The sequence below is a fragment of the Microtus pennsylvanicus genome, chromosome 4, assembly GCF_037038515.1.
Source record: "Microtus pennsylvanicus isolate mMicPen1 chromosome 4, mMicPen1.hap1, whole genome shotgun sequence".
Lineage (NCBI taxonomy): Eukaryota > Metazoa > Chordata > Mammalia > Rodentia > Cricetidae > Microtus > Microtus pennsylvanicus.
Genome location: NC_134582.1, coordinates 126,848,698 through 126,864,689, shown reverse-complemented (window position 1 = coordinate 126,864,689; position 15,992 = coordinate 126,848,698). Strand labels below are relative to the sequence as shown.

Here is a 15,992-nt window from a genome sequence, read left to right as displayed (position 1 = left end):
CAGGATGGACTTAGGCTAGAATCTTCCCGGTAAGCGCACCTAGGGGCGCTACACAGATGATTAGAAGTGGGCTAAATTAATATGCGAGAGTTAGCCTAGAAGAGGCCGGGTAGAAGTGAGCCAAGCGGTGTTTAAATGAATACAGTGTCTGTGTAATTATTTTGGGGCATAAGCTAGCCGGAGCCGGGCAGGCGGCTGGGTATTGGGGACACAGCCCCGCCGTCGCCCCCTATTACTACAATGTCCCACCATGATGATAATGGACTAACCTCTGAAACTGTAAGCCAGTGCCAATGAAACGTTTTCTTTTATAAGAGTGGCTGTGGTCTTGGTCTATTGCTCTTCACAGCAATAGAAACCCTAACTAAGACATGGATCATGATTTCATATTAGTCTTGGTCAATGTATCAGCTATTGATTGGTGATAGGATATTTGCTGTTAGTACAACCAACATTTCTAACACATAATAATTGCCCTTTTTTCAACAAAGGGAGTAGGCATGAAGCTAGTTTTAGTGTTATTTTATTTTCAGTGTGTTCGTTTTTATTTTTATTCTCCATTTATACAACATAACATTTGTGTACTGTACTGTTTTTATTTGCATTTTACTTTAGATATACTTTCAAAAATTTCTCTATAAACTTATTTACATAGGAAGGAGTCAACCTGAAGGAAGGCAATTAGAAAGTAATAATATAGAAAGAATGAGAGATTTTTTTTGAGAGGCAGAGTATGATCATGGAATATGTAATAGCAAGACATTGTTTTCATTTGACACACAAACTTCTTGACTGGCAATCGAGCTTCCTTTAGCCAGCCACTCTAGGTGTAGAATACAAAGCCTTGGGTCTCTACCTGTGCAGCTGTAGACACATCAGGAAGCACCTTACTCCAAGAGTTTTCATGGAAAGCCCTACAGTGGGGCTGAAGGTTGGGACTGTGCTTGCTTAGTATATGAGGGCCCAGGTTTGCACCCCAGCACTGTGAGAAGCAAACAGACTACTCTATCAATATAAGCTGTTTCACTCAGTGATTGTATTTCCTGGGTGTTGGGTGAACTCAGGAGCTGTGATTCCTCATGATACTCAGCACTATAGTTCTGATAAGGGATAGGGCCCCATGGCAACTGGAAGGCACAAGGATATACCATTGTTTCTGTAGCAGCTGGCATGAGGGGTTTGGTCGATGTTCATTTTTGAGATGAAGCTAACTAGACCCCAGAACACCAGCACACATCCCTGACAACCACCAGCTTCTCCGATGCAGGGCAGACATGGCATGGGCAGTGATAACGTAGGCAGTGATGATCTGCCCTTTGCTGGGGTTTCTGATCTGGCTTCAGGAGCTTCCTAAGAGGAGCCACAGCTTATGTAGAATTACTGGAAAGTTTTGGCCTCTCTCACCCTTCACACTTCAACACATGCCTCTGATTCTCTATATTGCGTGTCATTCTGAAGCTAATAATCTTGAGTAATTTCATTTTTTTTCTGACTAAATCCTTATTGAACTATTATTTTCCTTGAATTAAGAAAAAATTGTATTTGAATAGTCTTATGATATTTGTGGCTGTTTGTTGAGTCTTCACTACTATCTGCCGGGCTGAGGATTTTGCATACATGATCTTTAGTTCCGTGCAGGCCTCTGAAGAGCTTCTATCACTAGCCTCATTTTTGCAGAGGAGTGAGAGGAGGCCCAGGGTCACACAGCCATGCCAAATCTCTGAGCTGGCGAGCAGCTGAACTTCAGGATTTGATTCCAGGGTTCTGACTCCAGCGATTTTCAGGAAAATGAAAACCCACATTAAGATAAAAATATAAATAGCCAGCCACGGTGGCGCATGCTTGTAATCCCAGCATTGTGGAGCTTGAGGCAGAATAGCTTTGGAGTCGGAAGACAACTTAGGCTACAGAAGGAGTTCAAGGACAGCCTGGGCTCCGTAGTTGGCTTCTGCCTTGAAACCAAAATAAAAGTTACAACCAACACCATCCCAAAGAAAACCATGAATGTCTAAGGAAACTTCAGTTGTCACCATTTAGTTGTTAAACATATATTAAAAGTTCTAGTTAAAAGAGTTTTGTGGATTTCAAAATTACAGATTAAGAATTAGAAACCTGTAATTTTCATAGTGTATTAGCAAACAGAACAAGGGAAGCAGATTAAAAAGTCATTTTTTTTCATCTCTAGCCTCATTTTCAAGAGTCTTGAGTAAGGCTGTCTTTTCCTTTTTTGTCAGAGGGGGTTGTCAAGGACTTACTTCATGTCTGAGTCTAATGTAATTGAAAGGACTGCGTATTTACTTTGATCAAGGTCATTATGTTGCTTCACAGAGTCCAATAATGTATCATCCCACCTCAAAGCAGAGAACCAGACAAAATTAGAAACTTCTCAGTAAAAGTAGGTGCATTTGAATTCCCTGGAATCCACAGTTGTTTACCAGTTTTCATAGCTTGGTCTATGTCCATGGCACCTCTGCTAATGGTGATAAAACCATTTTGTTATGAAAACCTTAGGTGAAATATGACTAAATATAGCATTAGTGCTCTATTCTTTTGTGTGTGTGCTTGTGGGTACGTGTGTGTGTGTGGGGACTCTTGCACAGTGTGTGAATGTGCTTATGGGTTCATGAGCCTGTGGGGACTCTTGCACAGTGTGTGAATGTGCTTATGGGTATGTGTATGGGGACTCATGCATAGTGTGTGTGCTTGTGGGTGCATGTATGTGTATGTGTGTGAACTCTTTCACAGTGTGTGTGGGGACTCAGGAACAATGTATGAGTGTGTTTATGGGTGCATATATGGGAGGACTCAGGCACAGTGTGTGTGTGTGTGTTTATGGGTGCATGTGTGTGTGTGCAACTCCTGCACAGTGTGTGTGTTTATGGGTGCATGTGTGTGTGCGCAATTCCTGCATAGTATGTGTGTGTGTGTGCTTATGGGTGCATGTATATGTATGAGGGACTCGTGCACAGTGTGTGTGTTTATGGGTGTGTAGGGGGACTCAGGCAGAGTGTGTGAGTGTGCTTATGGGTGCGTGTGTGTGTGTGGACTCCTGCACAGTGTGAGTGTGTGGAGGCCAGAAGTTAATCTTGGATGTTACTCCTCATTTGGAGTACAGGGTCTCACATTGTCCTGGAGCTCCCTGATTGGGCTGAGCTGGCTGAGCAGAAAGCCCAGGAATCTGCCAGTCTCCCCTCTCCAGTACGGGGACCGTAAGAGTATGCCACCATGCCTGACTCTTTCACATAGGGTCTGGGGATTGAGGGATTGAACCTGGGTTTTCTCACTTGTGTGGCAAACACTTTGCTGACTGAGCCGTTCATTCTTAATACAATTATTGTGCTTTTTCTGCAGGTTTGAGACAAATGACACTAAACTCCATTGCTAAAGACAGCACTTGCTGTCAATTCTGATGACCTGGGTTCAATCCCTGGGACCTACATGATAGAGGAAGACAACTGATTCCTGAAAGTTGTCCTCTGAATGCCACACTTTTGCCATAATGAATAATAAAATTAATGGCATCACAAGTCAGGTGTGGTAGTGCACACCTTAAGTCCCAGTGCTTTGGACAGCAGAGACAGGCAGATCTCTGCGAGTTCAAGACCAGCTTGGCCTACAGAGTGAAGTCCAGGCCAGTCAGAGCTTCACGGGGAAACCAAAACCAAATAATAATAATAAAAATAATAACAATGGTGACGTAAGGGAAGCTGAAGTATGGCCTATGGAAACTCAGCAGACAGAGTCTTCAGAGCTAAGAAGACATAATGATACATCTGAAGCATGATCCAGACTCATTACAGATTTCTGGCAGACCATGATAACTGTTTTACTGTGTAATCAGGAACAGAATGGCCGTAAGCACGGAGCAAAGGAGATAGCGAGAGGTAACTTCGGTAACTGAAAACGAGTCATTGGTAAGCTTTTTTTTTTTTTTTTTTGAGTCACAGATATGTTTCAGCATGTTTGAAAAAATTAGAAACTTTCTCTAGACATAAAAAACTTTGGGTATTGAGACACCTTTGTGTCCTCTCCTTCTAACATCCCCCTCTTACTCCCCGTTTCTTCTCTCTTCATTCTTTCTAGATTTATTCAGAGGGAACTGACTCTGGCCAGAGAACAAGACAGACCAAAGAACAGAATAGACAGAAGACAAACAAGTTCCCCAATCTCATGACACGTGTGTTCTTAAGATAGGGAGACCTCCCACGTCTCTTAGAACACCAAATAAGTAAGACCATCCCCAGATCGTTGTAACAAACTGTATGCAACATCTTATGTGCAATTCTGTTATTCATATTCCATCCATGGAATCTTCCTTTCGGCTTGGCCATCAATATGTTCTCTTTTAAACTTAAGGATTTATGTTTTTAAAGGGAAAAAAGCCCCGTGGATGTGGCTTTTCCATTGACATTTGGTCCATGGGTGTTGACGGTCTGCTCTCGTCTCTATTTTCACCACGGTGAGTACATACAGTGGTATTAGAGCTGACTTTTCTAGTCAGAACATTCCTAGGGAATTTCAGAAACGACTGCAGGTGGTGAGCTCAATCATGCTAGTTTTTGCAGAGTCTTCACCCACCTCCCGCTTGGCTAGCTGTTTACTCTCATCCCCAAAGCTAAGTGGACCACAGAGCCATTGAGTCACATTGCACAGTCTCAGTTTGCAGGAGACATTAGGGACGGCCCTTCACCCGGAGTTTAGAAGATGAAAGTAAAGACTGGATAATTTTTCTGAAAATTTCCCCATGATCTATATTTTCAAGTTCTCACCACAAATTGTACTCTAGACCCTAGTTGTTATAGTAGCCTGTGGGAAATTTAAACATGTACTTTTACTCTTGGCAGTATTGTATTGTCATTAGTATAATGTATTGTCATTAGTATAATGTAACTTGCAAAAATAAAACACAAATGTCAATCTTTTCTCCCATTATGTGATAGGAGAGAGAGTTCTGAATGTTTGGCATTTGTGAAATATTATCATTGGAGATGCAAACTGTTTCTCAGTTTTACTTTTTTGGGGTATTTTTTTTTTTGATAGTAAACTTTTATTCTCCCCCCCACCCCTAGTTGAAGGGCATCTTGGTATCTAGCATGTTAGGGAATATGGCCATGGAGTGAATAGAATATAAATATATGTTTTTAGGGCAGAGGTTGGAAAACTACTATCCCAAGGCTCAAGGGCCCCTATTTATATAACTTTTCAGAAAAAAATGCAGCCATCCTCATTAGTGAATACATATTCTTAGAGTGCTAAGTCTGATGTTGGGCCAATAGTGCTGACAATTAAGTCCAGAATAGAATATTATTAGACTAATATACTAGTAGTGAAATTTCTACTTCAGTTTGTGAAGTAAACTTATGACCAGGGGTGTTTCTCCAATGCATTAGTGTTTTTTGTATTTGCAGTGATATTTCTGAATGAGTTCTCTTGTGCCTCTGTGGGGTTCCCAAGATATCTTAAAGAGATGATAGTTCAGACATTGCAATTTAATTCAGTCAACATCTTTTGGAGGACTTCTGCAATCTGCAGGGTACAATGTGTGGAAGTGTCGGGCCAAAGACACGGAAGTGGTGGGTCTTGACACGAATGGAGAGTGTTTTAGTGACTTACTAATTTGGAAATTCTATGCCTGTTGGAGAAATATTGGGTGTTGAAAATTTTCCTACGTCCTTCCAAGTTTTGACTGGATTTTCATCAAACCAGTTGTGCCATTTTGTACATACCAGAATAAACAACAAAAACAACCAAAGTAGTACTTGCAAACCTGGTTTACATGAAGACCAGAATGAAAGAATACATTTTTATTAATCTTATTGTCTTTAAACTGGGAATGTAGCTCAACGGAAATGTGTGTGTGTGTCTGTGCATGTGCAAAAGGCCCTGGGTTCCACTCACAGCCTCCGTCTCCCCAACACTTGTAAAGGGGTTAATATGACAGCATTTGAGAGACAGAAGGCCTTAGAGGCCATCCAAGACCCAATCTATTCACAGGTGTTAAGAATGCATGCTGAGGAAGGGACAGCCACTGAGCCTCCCCTTCCATCCAGTCGGTCCCTAATGGCACACACTCAGCATGCAGTCGTGTCAGGTTTCACCAGCTAGGGAAAGAGGGAGTAGCGACTGCAGAGTTGCCAGCTTTAGTAACTCCAGTTCCTGGAAACGAGCACAGAAGCCTTTTTAGTTATTCGCGCACCCAAACTTTTGTAGCTCCCATTGAATAAATTATTTGACTGTCAGCAAATTATAGTATTGGAAAGTTTACATCATTCCCTTTTCACAGCAGCTTTTAATGGAAGACCGTGGAGAGGAAAGCTCTCGAAAATTCCCACGACACAAAAAAGAGCTGACCTAGAGAAAGATGGGACAGAAATTAACACTGAACACGTTTTAAGTAGCAAAGGTTTGCACACGGTAGCCTACTTAGTTGTGCTGCTCTGAACACTTGGCAGAAATGCGTGAAAACTGACGGCGTGACCTTGTGTCAGTAACAGCTCTATTGACAGATTATTATTATGCACAAACTACCAAGCATTCGCTTATGCAGGGACCAACTCCACGAAGCAGGTACGATGACCATCCCACTTCACGGATGAAGACACTGAGTCCAAGAGGAAACCAAGTGCAGTGGGCAAGGTCTCAAGGCTGGGAAGCAGTTGGGCTCCAGATGCAAAAGGTGCTCCTGCTCGGTGGGCCGCTCCCAGGTGTCCGACACCGCACTGGTCCACTGCCATCGGTAGCTCTGCAGCAATCCCGGCGCGCTGCCCGGTCCGCAGAACCCGCATCCTACAGAGGGGCTGGGGGCTCGGCCTCGGCGTGAAGCCCGGCGGCGGGAGCGCGCCCGGCGGGAGCGTGGGAGCAGCGCACGTGCCGCCGGGAAGGAAGGGGCAGCTTGGCCGCGCCAAGATGGCGGCGCCTGCCGCGGCCGCCGCGGCGACTGTTGGCGGCCGGTGAGGCGGGCGGGGCCGGCGGCGTGGAGGCGGGGTCCCGGGCGAGCCGCCCTGGGGAAGGCGGGGGCCGTTTCCATAGCGGCGGCGGCAGGAGGTGTCGCGCCAGGGAACTTCCTGGTTCCCGGGCTCAGCTTTGCCGGGAGCCTCCTGGAAGGGAAACAATGGGGCGGAGGGCACTGCGGTAGCCGCCGCCACTGCGCTGGACTCGCTCGGCCTCCCACGACTGACCGCCGCCGGGACCGCCCTGAGGTAACTTCCTTTTCTCCCGCGTCGCTGCTAGAAGGGCTGGCGGGGTCGAGGGCGAGGGGGCAGGGACGGAATTGGCCCCGGGCAGCCGGACGCCGCCATTCCCGGCCCCGGGCAGCGGGCACGCGGCGGCGGTGCGGCCTGGACCGAACGGGCTCACCGGGAGCCCGCGCGCCGTGTCACGCGCCTCGGGGGTCTGCGGTGCGATTGGCGGGGCGGGAGGGCGTGCGCGGGCCGGGGGCCGGGAAGGGCCCAGCTCGGCGTGCAGACCCCCGGGGAGGCGGAACCCTCTGGCCGCCACCCTCACCCCCTCCCCCCCCCCCGTGCAAGTTTCGGTCTCCGGGGAGACGTGTCTCCCTCACAAGTTTCAGTTGCGTCCAGCGGGAGCGCGAGTGGGCAGGACCCAGGCAAACTTCGTTCTCTGAAACGACTGTCTGGATGCCGCAAGAACTTTGTTGGGAGCAGCCTCCGGGAGGATGGGCGCGAGGGAGGGATCTGGAAAGCCTGGAAATCTGTGCACCCTAGCAAAGTTTTGCACGCTAGTTTGGAACCCCGGGAGCGCGGCAGTTCGCAGGTGTTTTAATGCCAGCAGACGAGAGAAGTCTGATTGCCTGGTGGGGCGTTCATATAAGTTGAACATTGGGTATCTCTGGGTTCTACCTAGCCACTCTCTGTTTAATCAGCAGATACTTTTTATTTTTAAAGTGAGTTTACAAGGTGTTAGCTGACACCACTACATTTTCGAATAAAAGCGTGCGTTGCTAGATTCTCCTTATTCATCTCCCCTACTTCAGGAGTTTTTAGAAAACTTTAATATGCTTTGTGCTTTATGGATTGGAAAGGCTCGGTGAATTGGGCCAATACCCGGTCTTTAGGAACAATGGCAATAATAATGAAAATAGTAGGGACACTGTTCTAAGTATCCTTGCTGGAAGAATTCAGTCGTAGATCAGCTTCCTTTTTTTTTTCTTCTTTCTCCTCCTTTTTCTCCTCCTCCTCCTCCTCCTCCTCCTCCTCCTCCTCCTCCTCCTCCTCCTCCTCCTCCTCCTCCTCCTCCTCCTCCTTTTCTTCTTCTTCTTCTTCTTCTTCTTCTTCTTCTTCTTCTTCTTCTTCTTCTTCTTCTTCTTCTTCTTCTTCTTCTTCTTCTTCTTCTTCTTCCTCCTCCTCCTCCTCCTCCTCCTCCTCCTCCTCCTCCTCCTCCTCCTCCTCCCCCCCCCCCCTCTCTCAATTAGATCTGTGAGACAGTTAATGTTTCATAGCTTAGAAAAGTTTGAAAAGGACGTTTGAGATCACCTCACCTCTGACCAGTTTCTTCCCATCTTGAATCTCTGGAAAGTTTTGGGTTGGGGGTTGGAGGGGGGACTAGGGTGGAGTTTAAACGTTTTTCCCTTTCTTTAGGTTATCTTAGTAATCAGTAAACTGTCATAGGCCGAACAGTGTCTCATTGCTTTTCTCCCGAAGACCCCACTTTAACAAAAGACTTTCCAGTTTGTCGTAATTTTATAAGAGAAATTGTAAGCATGGTCCCGTTCACTCCTTAAGGTGGATGATTGATCCTAGTTTGAACTCTCCACAGGCCGTTAAGCTGTAAGTCAAAATGGAAAAGGAGATTATACTGATGACAGTGTAAATTAACTTCTAAGGGAACTACACGGCCCTAATTGCAAAAACAGGTGCCCTTAGTTAAAGAAGCAGTGAGTTCGCACAGAGGTATTCAAGAACCATCCTTTTTCAGACCCAGGCCAGCTGGCCTTGGTGAGTTCCCGATAGAACATCCCTATTGTCTCAGTGTGTGGGTGCACCCCTCGCGGTCCTGAGTTCCTTGCTCGTGCTCCGTCTCCTTCTGCTCCTGATTTGGACCTTGGGATTTCTGTCCAGTGCTCCTCTGTCTCTGTCTCCTTTCATCGCCTGATGAAGGTTAATATTCATGAGGATGCCTATGTGTTTGTCTTTAGATTCACCTTCTTATTTAGCTTCTCTAGGAACATGAATTATAAGCTCAATGTCCTTTATTTATGGCTAGAAACCAAATATGAGTGAGTACATCCCATGTTCAAAGCATGGGATAAATCCGGACTAGCTGAACATAGCGGACAATGAGGAATACTGAGAACTCAAGAACAATCACAGTGGGTTTTTGATCCTACTGCACGTACTGGCTTTGGGGGAGCCTAGGCAGTTTGGATGCTCACCTTAGGAGACCTGGATAGAGGTGGGAGGTCCTTGGGCTTCCCACAGGCCAGGGAACCCTGATTGCTCTTCGAGCAGATGAGGGAGGGGGACTTGATCGGGGGAGGGGGAGGGAAATGGGAGGCGGTTGCGGGGAGGAGGCAGAAATCCTTAATAAATAAATAAATTAAAAAAAAGAAAAAATAAAAATATATTTCATATTGAAAAAAAAAAAGAACCATCCTTTGTCAAACTTCTAGAGTTTGGGTCCTGAGCCTTGGTGCTGGCTGCTTCTTACTTTAAATTACTGTACAGCTGTGGGCTGTGCTTGTTTCTGGTGAGAAGAATCCATTACACTTCTTCCCATAACATATTTTTAAGATTTATTATTTTATGTGTATGAGTGTTTTGCCTGCATTTATATATGTGTTTCACGTGTGTGCCTGTTGCCCTCTGGGCTCAGAAGAGGGTGTCAGATCCCTTGGAACTGGAGTTATGGTTGGTTGTGAGCCATCACGTGGGGGCTGAGAATCAAACCTGGGTCCTCTGGAAGAGCAGCAAGTGTTCCTAATCATGGAGCCATCTCTCCAGCCCTCTATGCCTCCCTTACCAGTGTTTCCTTATGCAGGTAACCCTCAGTGAGGACAGCTGGTCTGGTTAAACAAGTCAGTAAGGAGAAATGTCAGGCTAGTGTTGGGTGTAAATTGACTGATGATCTTTAAGCATTGTGTGGGAACCAGCAGATCCAGTCTGGGGCTCTAGTGTCAGGCAGGCAGTTTGCACTGCCTCTCTTTGCTGTGACAGTTTGTATTTATTATTGTGACAGTTTGTAGCCGGTAAATATGGGGGAAGAAAGCTGATGATTATTTTGGTGAAAAATTGAGGAATGTTAAGAAAGTTCAGAAGTCAGCAAAAGAATTTAGAATACTAAGACTGAGAATTGCTACTTTAGGTAGAGAGAATGAGACATTTTCTGGATTTTGAGTTGAATTCTACTTTACCCACTCCCATTTTGTAACTAGTGCAATTCAGACTAATTGCCACAGACTTAGAGTTTGTTCCTTCAGTGTCATTTGTGAAAAGCGCTTTTTTATTTACAGATGTGATCTAATTATATATTAGAGAAGTGTGTTCCCCTCTAAAAGGTTTCTGCCGTTTTCAGAGTCAACATAAGAATCTCAATTGGAGAGCATCTGCCCTGTAGCACATCCAGCATCCAGGGACTGGAGGGCGTGGGGATTAGTCAGAGACGACTCTCAACTGACTAGTCTCATTTACAGGCTCCTACCTCGTGGCTTAGTTTTAAAAAATATTGCTTTGTGAAATTAGGATACTTTGAGGACGAGAAAAAAGTGTACACGGTAATAGAGTCAGGGAGACTGGTGTGGCGGCCCCATGAGGATGCTTGCCTGTCAGCTTGTGGCTGTGTGCTGCTGTCATCTTTGGTGTGGAGAGAAGCTCCTGACCATTCTCTCATCGTCTGAAGTGGCTTGCTTTTGTTTCATAATCAGAGAAAGTGAGTCAGTCTGCTTGATCCTCACGGCCACACTAGACCTAGAAAGGATTGTCCACCTCGGTGTCTACTTTTGGAATACTTGGACTACATGTTAGTTTCTATAGCTGTAAAACTTGGATTAGATGCTAAACAAAATATCCTTCGATTTCCTCACAGACATAATGATTGTTAATTTCATCATAATTCAATTTTCATCAGCTTAGACTACCTTATTTAAAAATGCCCTACTTCTCACAAACCTTCATGAGCGATCAACCCCAAGATAAAATGTCTAGGAAGTATTTGGGTTGTTTCATTTGCTTGTAGTAAGATCCAGATGGACTCTGGAGCTTGTGTCTGCCTAAGTGGTTTTGGCTCTAAAGCAATGACTTAGTTATCTTGTTACAGAGGTCAACATTGCACCTGTGTCTTCCTGACCTTGGTAGGAGTGTAGCAGAAGTTGCACCCCCCACCCCGAATTTTCCTTCCACTATATCCACAAGTGAATAATAATACAACGCTAGGGTGTTGTGGTGGACTATCAAATTAAAGCTATTTCAAGTTTACAGTTAGCCGTGTTACCAGGGGTGGCAGAGTCATGTTCAGTTATGGCATGGATGTCGTATTTACACATCCATTTGCTCTAGATACTCTTTGCCCTGGTTTTACTTTGGTTTTCAAACAGTTTAATTTATTAGAGTAGGTGTAGCAAGATAAGACAAGGTGAAATAAAAATTTAAAAAACTAAGTCACAAAAGAAAAACATTGAATAGGTGAGGAGATTAGTTTTAGAAATTTGTCTTACCAGGGCAGTTTATTTTTATAATTCTTTTTTAGATTTGCTTTGATTTTTTTTAATGACATTTCCGTTTTTTTTCTTTGTTTGGTTTCAATTTGGGCTTATAAATTTTGCTAGTCTCAGTGTTTACCTAATTTTGATATATTGTTTTATTATTGTTACTTGATGTGTGGGTGTTAGCACGTGTGCAGGAGGTGTGGGCACATGCTCAAATGTGGGCGCATGTGCATGCCAGACCTCAGCCTTCTGCATTGTTCCTTAGGAACCACCTACCTTGGTTTTTGAGAGTGACTCTGACCTGGCCTTGCTGATTAGTCTGGGTTGGCTGGCTAGTATGCCCAGGCATCCTTCTGTCTCCTGCTCCCTAGGTTATGCTTGGGTTTAGTTTACTTCCAGGTGTTTTGAGGTCTCACACTGTTACACTCTGCCTGATTTGTGTTCAGGGCTGCCTCAGTACAGTGTAGCCTCTCAGGGATCTGTTCTGATCAGGCAGCAGTTTCCTGGAATAAAGAAGCCTGAAGGTGCTGTGCTCTCCGTTTTGGATTCTTAATCTCTTTTGAACTGTGATTGCTCATTCCTTAGTATCTTGTCATTTCTCAGGTATATCTTTTAAAAAAGTTATATAGTGTACATGCTACAATGTGTACTAGTCTTAAATGTATATCCTGAAGAGTTTTTATAATGTATATCCGTATAATTAACTCAGTTCTATCTGTAGAGTACTCTGGTGCCCTAGCTGTTTACTACAATTGTTTCCAATCAGTATCCTTTTTCTGTTTTGTATGTAGCTAGGACTTAATTTTCTATCACTATAGGTTAATTTTACATCTTGTGGCTTTTCATAGAAATAATGCCATGCAATAGATACTGTTTTGTTTGGTTTCTTCCATTCAGCACTGCATTGTGAAGTGAATTCCATTTATGTTGTTGTATGTAGCAGTTTCTTTTTATTGTTCAGTATTTGTTTTAGTTACTCTGGCTACCTAAAACATTGTTCAGTAGTGTAGCTTAAAACAGTGGGATTATTTCCTTTCTTCACAGATCTGCAATTTGAGCAACACTATGTCTGCTTCACACAGTTTCAGGTCGGGCTGCTTGAAGCCCAGGCCTAGTTCTGTGTGAAGGGCTGCTTCTCTGGCTGAGACTTGGTGACAGGACACTTAGATGCGGCCGTGCACTATGACTTAAGGCTGCTCACATGAGCTGTATGGCTGGATTCTAAGAAAAAGAGAGGATTAGAGGTGTTGGGAGCTGAGCCACAGAATCTGTATTGTCCTTGTCACTTAGACTTGGCATGTCTGTGTGCCCATTGTGTATTAATTACTAATTGAGGCAGTTGTAAAATGCCCATCCTGTAAAAAAAAAAAAGGTGTGTGTGGGGGGAATGGCCCCATTCCTTGACTGGGAGAGTTAAGAGTCTAGAAAAACCATGCAGGATCATACTGCAGTAAGTATTATCAGAAAATACAGATTGCCACAGTGGTGGCCTGAGTTTATTCATTCTTTGAATGGGTACTTGGATTGTTTTCAGTTACTGGCTCCTATAATACAGCTGCTGTGAACATTCTTGTGTATTTTGTTGGATATGTGAACTCCTTCTTTTTGGCTTTCCCTAGGAATGGAACTGTTCAATAGGTAGAAGTACAGTTAGCTTTAGTGGTTACTTAACAAACATTTGTTTATGTGCTTGGTATTTTTAATATCTTAAAACTCTACATAGCGTATACTGTTTGGCCAGTTCTTTGTCTTCTAGTGAGACAGATGTTTTTGGTCAACCTTCGTGGAAATGCAGGTCCTTCTTTATCTTTCCTTTTCTTGCATGTGTTTTGTGTATATGGTGTGCATGCCTGTATGTCCCCATAGTCTCATGTGTCTAGGCACACATATGTGAAGACTCAAGGCCAGTATCAGGACGAGTCTTTCATTCCTCTCTACTTTACACACTGAGGCAGTGTCTCAACTGAAGCAGAGTGTCTAGCTAACCCCTGTGTTCAGGGATGCTTTGCCATGCCCACCTGGAGTTTACATGGGTTCTGAGGACCCTGACTTCATCTTCTCGCTTGCCTGACAAGCACTGTTTTTTTAACTCCCTGAGTGATCTTCCCAGCCCAGGAAGTTGTACTCAGCTAGGTGTTTAGTTTTTGGAAAATAGGGATTATATAGATGGGTGTGATTGTGGAGTAGTAGGGCAGTTTTCAAAACAGCATTTTATGGTACATATTCAAAGAATATTATTTTAAAGAAATTACTTTTTAAAGACATTAAATATGACTCCTTAACATTGTACATCATATTTTGTTGATGGCTAGCGCTTTAGTATCAGTTTGAGTCCCAAGCTTGTTCCACAGGCTTACCTGGGATTTATTTTTCTCACTAATAACAAAAACCTTCTCTCCAAGGTTAATTGTCATTAGTGAGGATTGCCAAAAGAACATTATCTAGACTCTTAGACTTATGGTTGCATTTGACTACATCACCATTCACAGTCACATTGACTTTTTTTTTGTCCTCAGGGGTCAGTTGAATCTGTGCCATGCCCCTTTAATAGAACATTTTAGATTTGTTTTAGTTCATATCTCATTTACTATGATAGTTGATTTGCTGATCCTGCTATGCTAAGGAAATTAGAATCTTTCTCAGCTTACTTAATTAGGGTTAGTTTTAAGTTATAAATAACACAAGTTACAAATAGAACTTCAATATTGTGTTTCATCTTCCTTATTTTATGAGACCAAAAATGTATCAGGACTATTAGTGTACACATCAACTTTATATTTAGTTCACCAGGGCATCTTACGCACAGGATCCCATGGTATTCCTGGGTGTTTGTCAGCCTAGAAAACTTAGTTCTGGCTTTGCACACACAGGTCAGGGAGGCCAAGTGGACTCGTTGTTGCAGTGGTTTTCTTGAGAGGCCTTATGTCGACTGTCATCTTGCCGACTTTGAATTTCATACACACTACCTACAGATCTGTGTGGTTTCATCCTTTCGCTTGTAAGTTTCCCTATTTTTACTGAATGCAGTACCTAGACTTTTCTCTTTTGCCACTCAGTTTCTGCTGGCACTTTTCTTCTGAACTTATTCTGTTTTAGGATGGCTGGAATCAAATTTGTCTTTTTGTGTCCTAAGCTAGTTGGATAGTTTTTGTATATTGTAGAGTTGAATTAGTATTTATTGAAAAAGCAGATAAATGTATTATAGAGTTTAGAATTTATCTGGTCACAAATTCCTTGGTGTAGGTCTTAGAATTATGTCTACATTTAAATCACTTCCATCATGGTGTCTGCTTTAGTGCTCACTATACGACAACCTGCAGTTTTAATGGACATTTTGAATGCTATCAGGCTTCTGAAAAGAAAAGATACTGTGTTCTTCATTTTAGCTTTCATTTGTGGAGCGTAGCCACTATGTACAGTTCTGATATGATAGGCATATCAAGTGCTTATGGCAAATATAACATTATTAGCTGCCCTTGAAAGCCCCTACCTCTCTGTACCTGTTAGAAATAAGGAAGATTTAGAGATGACACTTGCTTTCTGAAATGCCTGTTGACCAGTGTAAACAAAGTCACTAGAATTTGATAAGCCCTCCTGGAAACCTAACTTAAATTCTACCCGAGGAAAGGAAATTTGACCTTATCTTTATCTTATGCATCATTAACATACATGTGTAAACAAACTGAGAACCAACCGTTTTATTCTTGCCCAACTCATTCTTTGATCTCATTAGTGGGAAACATTTTGTTGATTTAGTGAGCAGAATAAACAATTCTCTTTTCACTGTAGCAGTGACAGATTTACTGGACTTTTCTCGTGCTGGGAAAAGATTACAGGCTGTGGAAATTTAGTATTGTGTGTTTTATAGGTATACGTTACTCTAGAGTATTGTTCATAAAGTTCAAGAATTATGTAACCACAAGGGTGAGATATGTCTCAATGAATAATGACTATAGTATTAACTGGAGTTATTTCTTCATCTAGAATAAGAAGACGTTACCTAGGAATTTGCCCTGGCCAATACATAGTACAACTAATGAACTGTGACTGAATTAAGAAAGGAAGGTACTAGAATTATTATAATGTAAGCTTTGCAAGGGGTAGCGTTTTGTTCATAGTTTTGTTGGCTGAGCCTAGAATACTGTCTGGCTTCTGGGAGTTGCTTTGGGAGGGTTTTTCGAGTGCCTAACTAGTTTATATGTTGTCTGATTTTTAAATTAAAAAAATTGTATTATTATTATTAATAATAATAATAATATTGTGAGACAGTGTCTTTTGTATCCTTGACTGACCTGAAACTTGCTCTGTAGAATAGGCTGACCTCAAGTTCATAGAG

General features: G+C 43.2%; 1 protein-coding gene across 2 annotated transcripts in view; it reads left to right on the top strand.

The window, feature by feature from the left end:
* Nucleotides 1–6,981: 6,981 nt before the first annotated feature.
* The window catches only part of Usp6nl (USP6 N-terminal like), a 131,168-nt gene continuing 122,157 nt past the window's right edge, over nt 6,982–15,992 (top strand). The window contains exon 1 of one of the 2 annotated variants that reach the window (XM_075970407.1): nt 6,982–7,199. The gene's annotated coding sequence lies outside the window, so the exon portion shown is untranslated. The remainder of the gene's footprint in view (nt 7,200–15,992) is intronic. The other variant, XM_075970408.1, reaches the window with a different exon arrangement.